This window comes from Anguilla rostrata, chromosome 16 (genome assembly GCF_018555375.3).
Source record: "Anguilla rostrata isolate EN2019 chromosome 16, ASM1855537v3, whole genome shotgun sequence".
Taxonomy (NCBI): domain Eukaryota; kingdom Metazoa; phylum Chordata; class Actinopteri; order Anguilliformes; family Anguillidae; genus Anguilla; species Anguilla rostrata.
The window spans coordinates 20,795,834-20,807,633 of record NC_057948.1 but is presented as its reverse complement, the minus strand read 5'-3'; the positions used below and the strand labels follow the sequence as shown (position 1 = coordinate 20,807,633).

General features: G+C 39.4%; 1 long non-coding RNA gene across 5 annotated transcripts in view; it reads left to right on the top strand.

Moving 5' to 3' along the window:
- Positions 1-512: 512 nt before the first annotated feature.
- The window catches only part of LOC135242068 (uncharacterized), a 121,370-nt gene continuing 110,082 nt past the window's right edge, over positions 513-11,800 (top strand). For 3 of the 5 annotated variants that reach the window (XR_010326212.1, XR_010326208.1, XR_010326209.1), the window contains exons 1-2: positions 513-710; positions 1,144-1,301. This is a non-coding gene — a long non-coding RNA (uncharacterized LOC135242068). Of the gene's footprint in view, positions 711-1,143; positions 1,302-6,076; positions 6,237-10,285; positions 10,798-11,800 lie in introns of those variants that run through there. The other 2 variants (XR_010326210.1, XR_010326211.1) reach the window with 2 other exon arrangements.

The following is an 11,800-nucleotide window of genomic DNA, read 5'->3' as shown; positions in this document are numbered from 1 at the left end:
AGATGAAGTGAAGGCAAAAGGCTTTAGCATTGTTTTTGAATGTGCTTCCAACGGAACAAAGAAAAAGGGTCACTCCCAAATTAGTTACTCAGCAAATTACTCAACAAATTAGTTTTAATTCAGTGGGGCTTTTGAGTTAATTAGTTTTGTTTACCTCAAGATACGAGGGAAGAACAGCTTGTTAATTGGCTGTGTCGGCAAAGCCAAAGCTCTCCCTTATCCTCTGACCTCTCTTAGTTTTCCACTGCTTATTGCATTTGCTATTCCATTGACTCGTATGAAGGTGGGGAGTGCAAACTTTAAATGGATTTCTGTCAGAAATGGGAAATCGTTTTCAGGCAGCCGCACCACAGCAGGTCTGGCTAGCACATGATACAAGTTGGTCAAGGTTTATTGAAAGGAAGAAAACAGTCTGGGTAGAAGGAAGCTAAGGACTGTGATTGGAACTCAATGCAGATAACGAGCTACAAACAATATCCTTCATTTTGGTCGTTATCACCTCTTGTCCTGGTGTGGCCTCGGGCCGACTACAGAAAACCATTTCTGTTGGCTGAGTGAGAGCTAATAGACCTGCTCTGGGTGATAGTGTCCTTATGGACTAAGAGAGGAGTTAGGTATGTCCATTTCAGTATCCCATGTTGAGGTCTGAAGGTCGGCAGTCTTTCCTCATTCAGATTTTTTGTTGGTGAGATTTCCCTAAATCTGAAGAGGTGGGTCTTCAGTTTTTATCTGAGAATATATTAGAGGAGTACAAGCTGTGGACATTGAAATCATTTTTAACCCTGGCTTTAAAGTAGTTTGCATTTTATTGTTTAACAATTTATTTTCATTATCTGTTTTAGTGTTATTCTATATTGTTTTATGCCTTACTATCTTAGCTTGGAACCTTTTACTTTCTTGTAATTGTAGCTCTTATTACTTTGATTATCTTGCTGTAAAGCACTTTGTGCTGCAATATACTGTATGAAAGGTGCTAAATAAGGAATTTGTTTCTTAAATTAGTTCACTTATCGTTTACTTTACATTGAACGTGTGGAAGTCTCACAGGCAGATGCAACTCTTAAGACTGTCTTTCGCATGCATGTTAAAATGAATAGCATTTCTGTCAATGTTTTCTGAAAGTAATTTCCATATATTGTACAGATACGGCAACAGTGCACCAGTAAAACCGAGGAGAGCTGTGCAATGCAGTTAGACTATTTTCTTTTACTGGACGTCAGGCGCAAGGAGTCGGAGGGCCCACACTCCAGTACATGAACCTCTCCCTGCTGTGGAACAGATCAATAGACTCCACATTCATGGTAGGTAACTCTCCACAGTCTGCCTGTTAATGACTGCAGTATCTCACACCATCTGTCATATTCGATGGGCATGGCAGGGGTCCACTTCAATTGTGCCGAATTAAAAACTTTAATTGTCAGCTCCTGCTCCTGCCATCCTGGCAGCCTGTCCCTTCTGCTTTTGATAGAGCTTCATCCCCCCCACCCCCACCCCCCCAATACCTCCTCAGATTGCTAATATCACCGGGCACTGCCGACAGAGACATGTTCTTCTATTACCACACAAGCTGTGAATTCAATGATACATATGTTACTGTAGTATAGCTGGATATGGGATTTGTTTATTGCATTTAAGTTAAATGAAATTGTTTCCTATTTATCTTTCTTAAATGCAATTTAGATGAAATGTGTGGACACATTTTTTAACTGCATATGACATTTATAACTAGTCTATAGAGTATGTCTATATACACACAAATACAATTATAACGTGTGCGTGTGCAATGTATAAATGTGTACTGCAAGGTATATACAATATTGTGTACTTTTCACCTCAAAGGAGGCGAGAGGTATACAATGTTTCAAAGAAAAAGTTTAATATCTGCTGTCCTTTTAAGAAGTACTAGAAATATTCTCACCTGCCATGGCTTTGACAATGTCTCTTTCTCTCTGGGAAATCTTATTCTGTAAAGTGCCGGATAGTTTGTGCTAGCAGGCATGTCACTAATCACTACAAGGCACATGCTCATTGCAGGTGCCCTCCTGGGTTCATGCTGGCTAAAAGGTTAGCATGTCCATCATCCATGCATGTTGGCATAGGGTAGACAAATGCATGTGACATGTACGCACGTGCTGGCATGTAAAGGTCAGGGCTTTAACTTTTCTTGATGGGATATGGGAGGCAGGAACTTTGCTTTTATCATAGTGTGCAGTCACAGACGTTTGTAACTTGAGAAACACCATTTGTTCTGTTTGCTGAATTTCCCACTGAATGCAGTTAAAAGAGCTATTTTAACTTCCCAATGATGGGGGGATTTGCATACCTTTATAAACTATACTGTACCATACAATGCCAAGTACTGTATTCTGCTGAAACTTTTCCTTTTCTATTTATGGCAAGCAAGGGAAGACAAATTATCTTGCATCAAGACTAATGAACCCTTTGTTAGATTGCTGCTGAATTTTTAGCTCAGATCCTAATGAAGAAGACTTCCAGTGAAATTCTGTCAATACGTTCACCTAAAGCTGCGCAAGTTCACAAAAAGTGACAAATGAATTCACAGCTCAGAACTTGGAGGCAGGAAAGAGCTGACAGTTCTATGCACACGGCTGTGTTGTGTGTTTTCCCCCCCACGGCTCTCCAGATCACAGGCCAGCATGGGCTAGCGTTTCCTGTGCATTGCTCCGTGAAACCTTGTAATGATTGCTGTAAGTGGCTGGGGTACCAAGTATTGAACCAAAAGTGATGCATAATTCATCAAAAAATTTTGTTTCTAAAATTTCTTAGTTTCTCAAATATGTTTTGTTTGAAAATATTTGACGCTCAGTCTAGCTATATAACGGAAATTTCCTCTTGTTATAATGAGATACTGAGCAAAAATAATTATTTCACTGCGACAGCAATGCACTGCTGTTGTTTTTCAGACATGTTTGTGTGCAGAGTCACTATGCCAGGCCCTTTCCATCTGCAGGACAAATCCATCCTACAGCGTTATGCCCTCCTCCCTCGCCATCTCTCTGCAGCCCATCTGATCATACTTTGAGCCCAAGCAAATAGCTTCAGCCCAGATTGTGTTAAAAACCCAGACTGTATTTAAGGGCTGTATTCAAAGAGTAAGCTACAAGCTTTTTAGTGCAAGGGCAGGTTGGTGGATAGTTCCACAGCTCATTATACATACTGCATAGATACTAGCTCTAAACTTCTCTCATTTCAATAGTGAAAGAAATGGTGATGCTCAGATTATTAACCAGATTATTCCTGGTCACTGCTCCAGCTCTGTTGCTATGGGCAACAGACCGCTTTAACTTAGAAAGATATTCAATATCATTCCGTAGAAAGAAGTGTGGTTCTCCTAAACAGAAATGTCAACCCCCCACCCCCCACCCCCCAGTCCCCCCCTCCCATACCTAGAAGCAGATCCAAACAACAGGTGAAAGCTGCAAGCAGCAGAAAGTGAAGCATGCAAAGAGCAGCACTTAAGTTTCACTGACTGATTCTTATCCTCATCTTTATTCATTTCAAACATCAAGTGTCCCTTCAGTGTTGCATTATAATACATTTTTCCTATGATCTGTCACTCGCGTAGAGGACCGCTCCGCCGGTAACAGCCTCTGGGTGGTTTTGGGCCAGTGCTTAACTCTGCTAATGTTAGCAGTTAATAGTGAAACCCGTTAATCGCAACATCTCTATTCTGGAAAGTCTCTGCCTGCCTCAGTCCTGTTCCCATGTTCTGTAGATCTCCAGGCTTAACATGTCCACATGCTGATCAAGTCTGCTTGATCAGGATGGTCTCGACTTGATTAGCTATGACCAAAACATGTCCAACAAGTACGTTTAGGTACTACTTAAAAATAGCCAAGAGTGAGGATGAGTAAACTTAACTGTCAACACTCACTGAAGTCACAGTGAGTCATAAAGGAATCTCTGCTCTTTGGAGTAAATTGAATGCTTAGTGCAGATTTGGGCCAGAAAAAGAAAAAACATTCAGGATCAGCCAGAATAGGGTACACAACAATATTATTATTCTTAACTGAAACTAAACAAAATTGAAATGAGGTGTGAAATATTGTCATAAGCTGAAATAAAAGCTGCTGTGGAAAAAACAAACAAATGAAAACAAAAAAACCCTCTTAACGCTAGTCTAACTAAAACCAAAGTGAATTAGAATGTGGGATTGAAACTAAAGAAATAAAGACTAAATTAAAAACATAAAGAAGCTTCAGCAGCTTTGGTTCACAAAAACAGGGGTATTTAAATTTTACTGTCTCCCTCAGCTAGGTATCACCTTCATTCATAGTCATCAGAATCAGACAATTTCAGTTTTTAATGCACAGATGATGCCTGGAAACATTAATGGTAAGAGGAAAATATATTTATAGTCATTCAAATTAACAGATCACAACAGTACAATTGCTGTACTGCTGAACACTTTTTAGATTTTTAAGAGACCAGCTTCTTAAGCACTGTAGAATGTGGCCTCTGAATCTTTTAAAACGATGCACAGAAAGGTCTGCAAACAGATCATCAGTTTACTTACAATTAAATGTTTCCTGGTCTTGTGTTCTAAATGATGTATTAACAATTTTAGTCCTAACTCAATAACGTAAATGTTGTGATTACCAAAATTATTTGCCTCTCTATTGCAATTAGAATAGCACATGGAAGTGATAATTATATCTGGTCTAAAGCCACTTCTATCCACACATTAATTGCTATAGTTTATACTGGTGACTGATAATTATTCAGTTATCAGTATGCATAACGTACCAGGATAAGACCGTTTGGCCCTAATGCACAGACAGTACTTGATGAGACTTGTTCGTTTTATTATGACAAACACTGAAGCACTGCAATGATGACATGCTGATTATGGAAATGACTTGCAATCTGAAATGTACAAGTCATTGTTCATCAATCAACAATAAAAGCTCTAGTGAATTTAATTATCAGTAATTTCATCATTATTTCAGTCTCTTAAATGACAATGTCCTTAAAAAATTAAATGGTGCATTTAAGGAGCGACGCAAATCCATGTAACACATAGCCAGCTGTTTCAATTAATATTGGGCTGAAACCTAAATTTATTATTTATTGTTTGAGTGTCGACTAGCATATTAAGAAAAAATACCGATGTAATGAAAGAATAATTCAGAATTTAATCCAGGACTGCAAATTTGGAGGCAGACAATAATACCATATATTACCCTTTTTAATGCAACAAAACTTGTATATGGAAAAGTACTGAAGTTGCAGATGTGTGACACATGATGTGGATGACGTAGGATTTGTGAACCTTTTTATTTCTTGTGTGAACAGCCCTTCAGTCTTTTGTAAAACCTGGTCAGCAGCAGGCTTAGTTAGTTCGGGACTCTTGAATCCTCTAGGTCACATTTAAAGCATGCTGCAATCAGGATTAGCATGGGACTGTACTAACAAGTTAGAGGACACACTGCAATCAGGACGAAGGCAATTTGATTTTGTTCTCCATCCAGGTAGTATAGAAAGTTTCAAGAAAATCCCATGCCAGTCATCTTGAAGGCACACTGCAATTGACCCTTTAAGTCTGGTGTATATATATATATATATATATATATATATATATATATATATATATATATAATGCTGTGGGAAAATAATGTGGACCCTGACCATAGCAAATTAGGTACCTGTTTTAGAATGCCTGCTACACTGAGCAACATCATATTTGTATTAGATCAATTCAGCTTTTATAAATGCCACTGCATGTAGGAGGGATACTCTAAATCTGATCCTAGCTCTGTTTAAAGTTACAGGTAACTTTGGGTGCTTCTATGCCATAGTGCATTTTAGTTTGAAGTTCAATTCAAGTTTCCTTCAAATTCAAAGGCAATGCGTTTTTGAGCTAACTGTACATTTAAGAAAATGGGGCACAGCTAAAATATCCTATAATTTTGTAAAAGCAGCTACACGTCTATCCATGTTAATTTTGTCTCTTTAATGGGAGAATGGGCTGATGAAGCAAGTCATTGCATGTTTTGCTCTAATCTGCTCGCAGCTTGTGTGTTTCTGTTTGATATGGATCTTCTTTCTGGTTTAGCAGTGGAATTTTTCCTCGGACAATAGAGCAGTGGACTTGGGGCACATGGTGGCTCACACAGTATTTCAGGAACAGCCACAGAGATGGAAAGAGACAGGGAGAGATGGAGTTGGATGAGCAGAGGCAAACATTTCCACTGATGACCCCCTGCGTATCAAAGGTACATTTGAGAATCAATTACATTAGTCCCAGGTAAAGCATTCATTGCACGGTCAAAAGCTTTCAAGTGGCATCTGATTTGAATCCTGCCATTTCTTAAAGAATCTCTCAACTGCAGGGATGGGATTTATTTTGAATTTAACTTGTGATGCTTTCACTTGCTGCCAAAGCATGACTGACAGTGGTATTGTGCACAAATCAAACAAATTTATAGTTCTGAAGATTAGCAATTTGATCAGACATTTGAAAGAAAGACTAAAAAGGAATAGACTCTAAAGGATGATCTTTTTTTCCTGCAGAAGAAAGGAAGGCTTAATTCAGTATATGATTGTTTCTTTGATCAAACAAAGTGCATTACATGTCATTATAGAATTCTTATCTTAAAAGGGAATTAATTTGGACTCCACTAGGCTGTATCTGGGCTGTGAATTTATTTGGTGTAATGTGCTCCCCACGTAAAATATACTTTTAAAAACTTGTGGGAGAAAACCGTGCCATGGAGACTACCTGAATTTGTATTTGCTTCTCTGCTATTCTGGGAGATAACTTCTCAACCTGAGCTTAGATAATTACTCTTCTGTATGTAAGAGGAATACAGATCTCCTAAGGCTCATACAAGTATTTTAATGGCAATAACCAAAGAAGGAAACTTCAAAGACAAGAATGTGATGGTTAGTTGCAATCCAGATCAAGTGGGCGTACTTATGCATGTACATCTGCTGCTGATTGCTTTTCATTTTGACATGCATAATGAGAAATCGTTTGACGTACAGGCCCCAAAGTGTATCGCATCTGAAAGAGAATCCACTTCAGCTTCCATTTACTGAGGAGACAGATGATGTCATTAACAACGAAATTAACTGTTAACATGAACATGCTCTGCAGTTCTATAGTCTGGATCAAATCATAAAGTTAGGTGCTCTAGCTCTACAGCCTCCTTTATAGTTGCCATCTCCTCCCCGCCCTTTTAACAGGACTTTTGTGGAATAGAGATTGGTTGTGTCAACTAACTTGCAGCAGCCAATAAAATTGAACAAATGCTTCTATTGTAAACTCCTGACAGTCATTTTATGGTTACTTGTTTTATAGGTCAAATAAATAATGAAATATCTTGACAGTCAGTATGGAAAGACGGGCTTACTCCAGAACGGAGTCTGAAAAAGCAAGTGAAATGAATAAGCCTTGTTTATAGTCTGAGGCTGAATTCAGAGTGAATTTGCACTCATTCATATTGTTTTTTTCTTGTAGTCTATTTTTGGCAAAGTCACCTATTTCTGCTCAGTAGGGGTTGCTGTCTGCGATTCATGAGGCCTCAGCGCGTTAGGTATGAGAGACATATTAAATGTCATTTTATATTAGTTTATCTATCTGCCCAGCTGGGCTGTTGGACAATCTATTCAATGGTGTGTATGTTGATTAAGATGTCCATAACACACTTTAAATAAAAACTGTTATTTTGCTCTGTCACTCAAATATAAATAATATTATATTTGTATATAATATTATTATATAATAATAATAATAATTATAATAATTATATATATATATATATATAATACTAAATAATGTGAATTACATGTCTATGTGTACTATTAAATGCATTTATATGGAATTACTTAAAAAATGATATTCATTTTTTTATATTTAATAATTATAGGAACACATTTAATATAAAAAAAAAAGATCTTAAAAAAATATTAAAATATGTTCCTAGTTTCCTGATTTTGTGTCACATTTGTGTCATATGCCAGGCTTTTAGTTTTTCCAGTGAAGGGCAGCTCTTGACCTCACAGACATGCAAACAGTTTAGTTCAGGTACACGTCATCAAACTCAAGAAGCCATTTCAATTTGCATTTCAAAGATACAATAAAAATACAGCAGTGCATGGAAATACCAAAAGTAAGAAGAACAGTAAATTGTAAGATGCAGCTTTTGTTAGCATTTCAGCTTGACTTCACCCATGTTAATGGATCTCCTCCAAACCAGTGAGGGTGAGGTGGATGGATCCACCCAAAGAGAGATGCACAAGCCCCCCTGCCCCCCCTGGGGGGGCCACACGCACGCACATCCGCCGCTCTCGACGGCCATTAAACACAGCGTGGAGGACGCATCTGTTACCGTGTCCATCTGTTCTCGCCGAGTCTTCCGTGGGGAAGCGCACATACGCGGGGATTGCCACCAGAGACCCGCTGTGTTCCGCCGTGTTCCGCCGTGTCCAGCCATCCGCGGCGCCGCCACGACTGCGAGTCTGCACGTCCCCCCTCCTGAGGCGCTCCGGTCCGTCACGCGCCCGCACCCCCACCCCCGGCGGAGGCGCCAGCGCCCGGGCACCTGTTGGGCAGGTCACAGTGTGTGACAGCAGCCACCAGAGATCCTGCCTCGTGTTGATAAATATGCAACACGCCTGGTTAGCCAGTCAATCAAGCCTCCTGCTTCTCCGGCTGCAGCCTGAGGAGCGGCGCTAAACCGCCTTTGATTAATTCCTCGTGTCACGCAGCATATTGGGTTTGTTTTCTCGCTACACCCCTTGTTTTTTTGGCTGACTCTACCCATTCATTACAATTACGGAGCAGCTTTCCTCTCTTGTTTAAGAAGGCGGCACCCTGTAATTTATGCCCGTATTGTTGTTGAAGCAAAATATGGAGTGGACGTGCTCGCTCCCACAGGTAGTTTCCGACACCATGGAACATAATGAAATAAAAAGTCATGCTGTAAGTGTGGCCAAAGCCATCTGGAGAATACGAATGGCTTGCAGAGCCCCTTGAATATTCTATAAGGAATATTGCATGTACCACAAACAACTGTAAACAGTCACCATCTGACAGATGGCCACAAACAGCTGGCTCAACATTTTCATGGATGAGGGCCTAGTAGTCAAGGTTTCATGACAGTATACAGAGTATGCCTCAATAATGCCGTCATATGACCAGTCATCACTAAAGGGTAGTTTGAGCTGGAATTCTATGTCTTCTTATTCACTAACTGGCCACCACTGCTTTTTGGTGGCATTTTAATGTCAATACTAGCTTCAAATCAAAGGTGAATAGGTTATGCCACTGGCTTTCATATCTCTTGATTTACATTTGGTGGGTGGGAGAAATTTTATACTTATTATACTTTTTTCTGCTACATTAAATACAAGAAAAAATGTGTTCATTAATATCAGTTCTGTGGCCATTTCTAATATTGTTTAACACCTGGATACATGTTCAGCCACCCCAGATGATGCTTTCAAAGCTTCTATATTACATTGTAATAAGAAATACATTCAACAGTAATTGAGTTCCAACAATAAAGAACTCCTCCAAAGATGTGAATGATTGGTGCTAATGCAAGGGCCCTACAAAAAGATTCAGACAATAATGCTCATTTCTTATTTCAATTCCGCTTAAATAAAAGATGAGAACAACCCTTTGCTGTGCAATCTATATGTAGCATTCCCACAAGTAATAATTAGTTTTGCCTTTCAAGGGGTTCATGAGACCCCGTTGAGGTGGTCTTCAGGCTGTATTGTAGCTACGGTTGTTTGATAAAGCTTGGCCTGATTGATCTGCTGTGCTGCAGTGTGCTTTCTCATTCCAGATGACTCTGTCTGTGGCAGAGAGCCGCTTGCTTGTTGCAGCGGGCTGAATGAGCAGCGAGTGCAGGCTGTTTCCTCTGCTTATCCAGATGAAAGGAAATGTCTCCTTTGTTTAAGTGGGAAAAGCTGCCATCTCCCTGCTTCACTACAGGCTGAATGCTACTCAGTCCAGCATCTTTTCTACATTTCACATTCTTTCTCCATTTTTCTCAGTCTCTCTCGCTCGCATGCACGTGTGCGCGCGCACACACACACACACACACACTTAACAGCAGCAAGCAAGAGCACCATTCTTGTTTGGTGTATTTTCATAATTAGTAGGGCTCTTCATTGCGGTGTCATATCGGGCTGGTAGCACAATAAACTGGTGGCTGTCTGAGGGCCCCGAATACCGCGATTCCAAGAATTCAGGATGAATATTCACACATAAATATTTCCCCAGAAAGTGAGCTGTGGTTTCGCCCCGCAGGCTGAGAGATCGGAGGGAGGAGATGAACACGTCCGCATGTCTCAGGGCTCAGAAGGAGATAAAACACGTCCGTACTGATCAATGAACTATTCCTGGAACTTTTGTATCCTCTCATGTTTCTACATTTTTTTTAAAATACCAAGAACAGTATTAAAACCAGGTGTATTTTGAATTATGATTTCTTAAAGTTTAGGATCTCTTCTGAAATGTTTTCTTATTTTATCCCCAATAGTTTTACAGTGAAAATTGATTGAGTGCCTAGTATATTTGTATGTATATTATTTATTTCATTGCTTATTTATTTCATTATCAATATATTTAATTTTGTCACATTTGGCCTTGCTTATAACAGTACTGGTAAAACAGTGGGCATGGGGACCAGGTTCTGTTCTCGGAAGGAGGGTTTAATCTGAGGAACAGAAGCTGACAGCTGTATGGATTGGAGGAGGATAGTTGCGAGGGCCTATTACTGATTTTTTTCAATGCCGTGGAAAGCATCCCTCTGTCCTCCTGGGCAGATTTTCATTTCACAGCCCTCTGTAAATATATAGCATGATGCTCCATTCTTGTGATTACATTTCTGGCCAGTAGACTTCTCAGCATCTCTGCTGGAGTCTTTGCCTGGCCACAGATGCTATTTGAATTCATGAGTAAAATGGTTACAATGCAAGTGGGTCACAGGGAGAAACTCGTGCCGGCCCTGCAGGTTATTCTAAATAGATGTGCGGCTTGTCAGGAGAATTATCATCTAAAGGTAACACACACGTCCAAAAATGACATCTCATTTTAAAGGCTAGTATAACAGCTGAGATTGACTTTGAGAGACATGGCAGGATACTTTCAGAGCACAGGAGAAAATAAATACAGCAACCATTTGGATGCTAATCTGGGTGCTTTTATATTACCATTGCAATATTTGGGCCAGCTTTTTTACATAACTGCACAGAGTACATCACAATACAATTTGTATTTAAATTAGTATCTTTGGAATCAATAACACTAACCTAATTAAATGGGTTACTTTGTGCTGGGTCAACATGAGGTAACTCACTTTTCTGACCTCTTCAACTCAGAACTTTCAGCTTTTGCAAACAATGATGTTTTTACATAATTGGCTATTCACAGGCACAGCGAATGTTTTTAAACAATTTTTCATTGAAATATTATTATTATTATTGGGGTGCAAGCACCTGAGGGGGTCTGTAACCCTATTGTTAATGTTATTTCTATTATTATTCAGCCTCCTTGCCTTTTCCAGAAAAATGGCAATAAGTCTTTTAGACATTTGTTGCATTTGTTGTATTTTATGGGATTTGGCAAGTAGGTAGAGGACCCAACACCACACCCTCGCAGAAATTTTGAAAATCCTGAATGGGGCACTATAACGAGCATTCAAAGCAAAAAGCCTTGAGAGGCCATAACTTTTGAACTGTTTACAAAACCAACACTACCAAATCCGTCTCCGAGTTGAATGAAAATTATCATTCAACTCGTAGATCGCCATTTTTATTACCG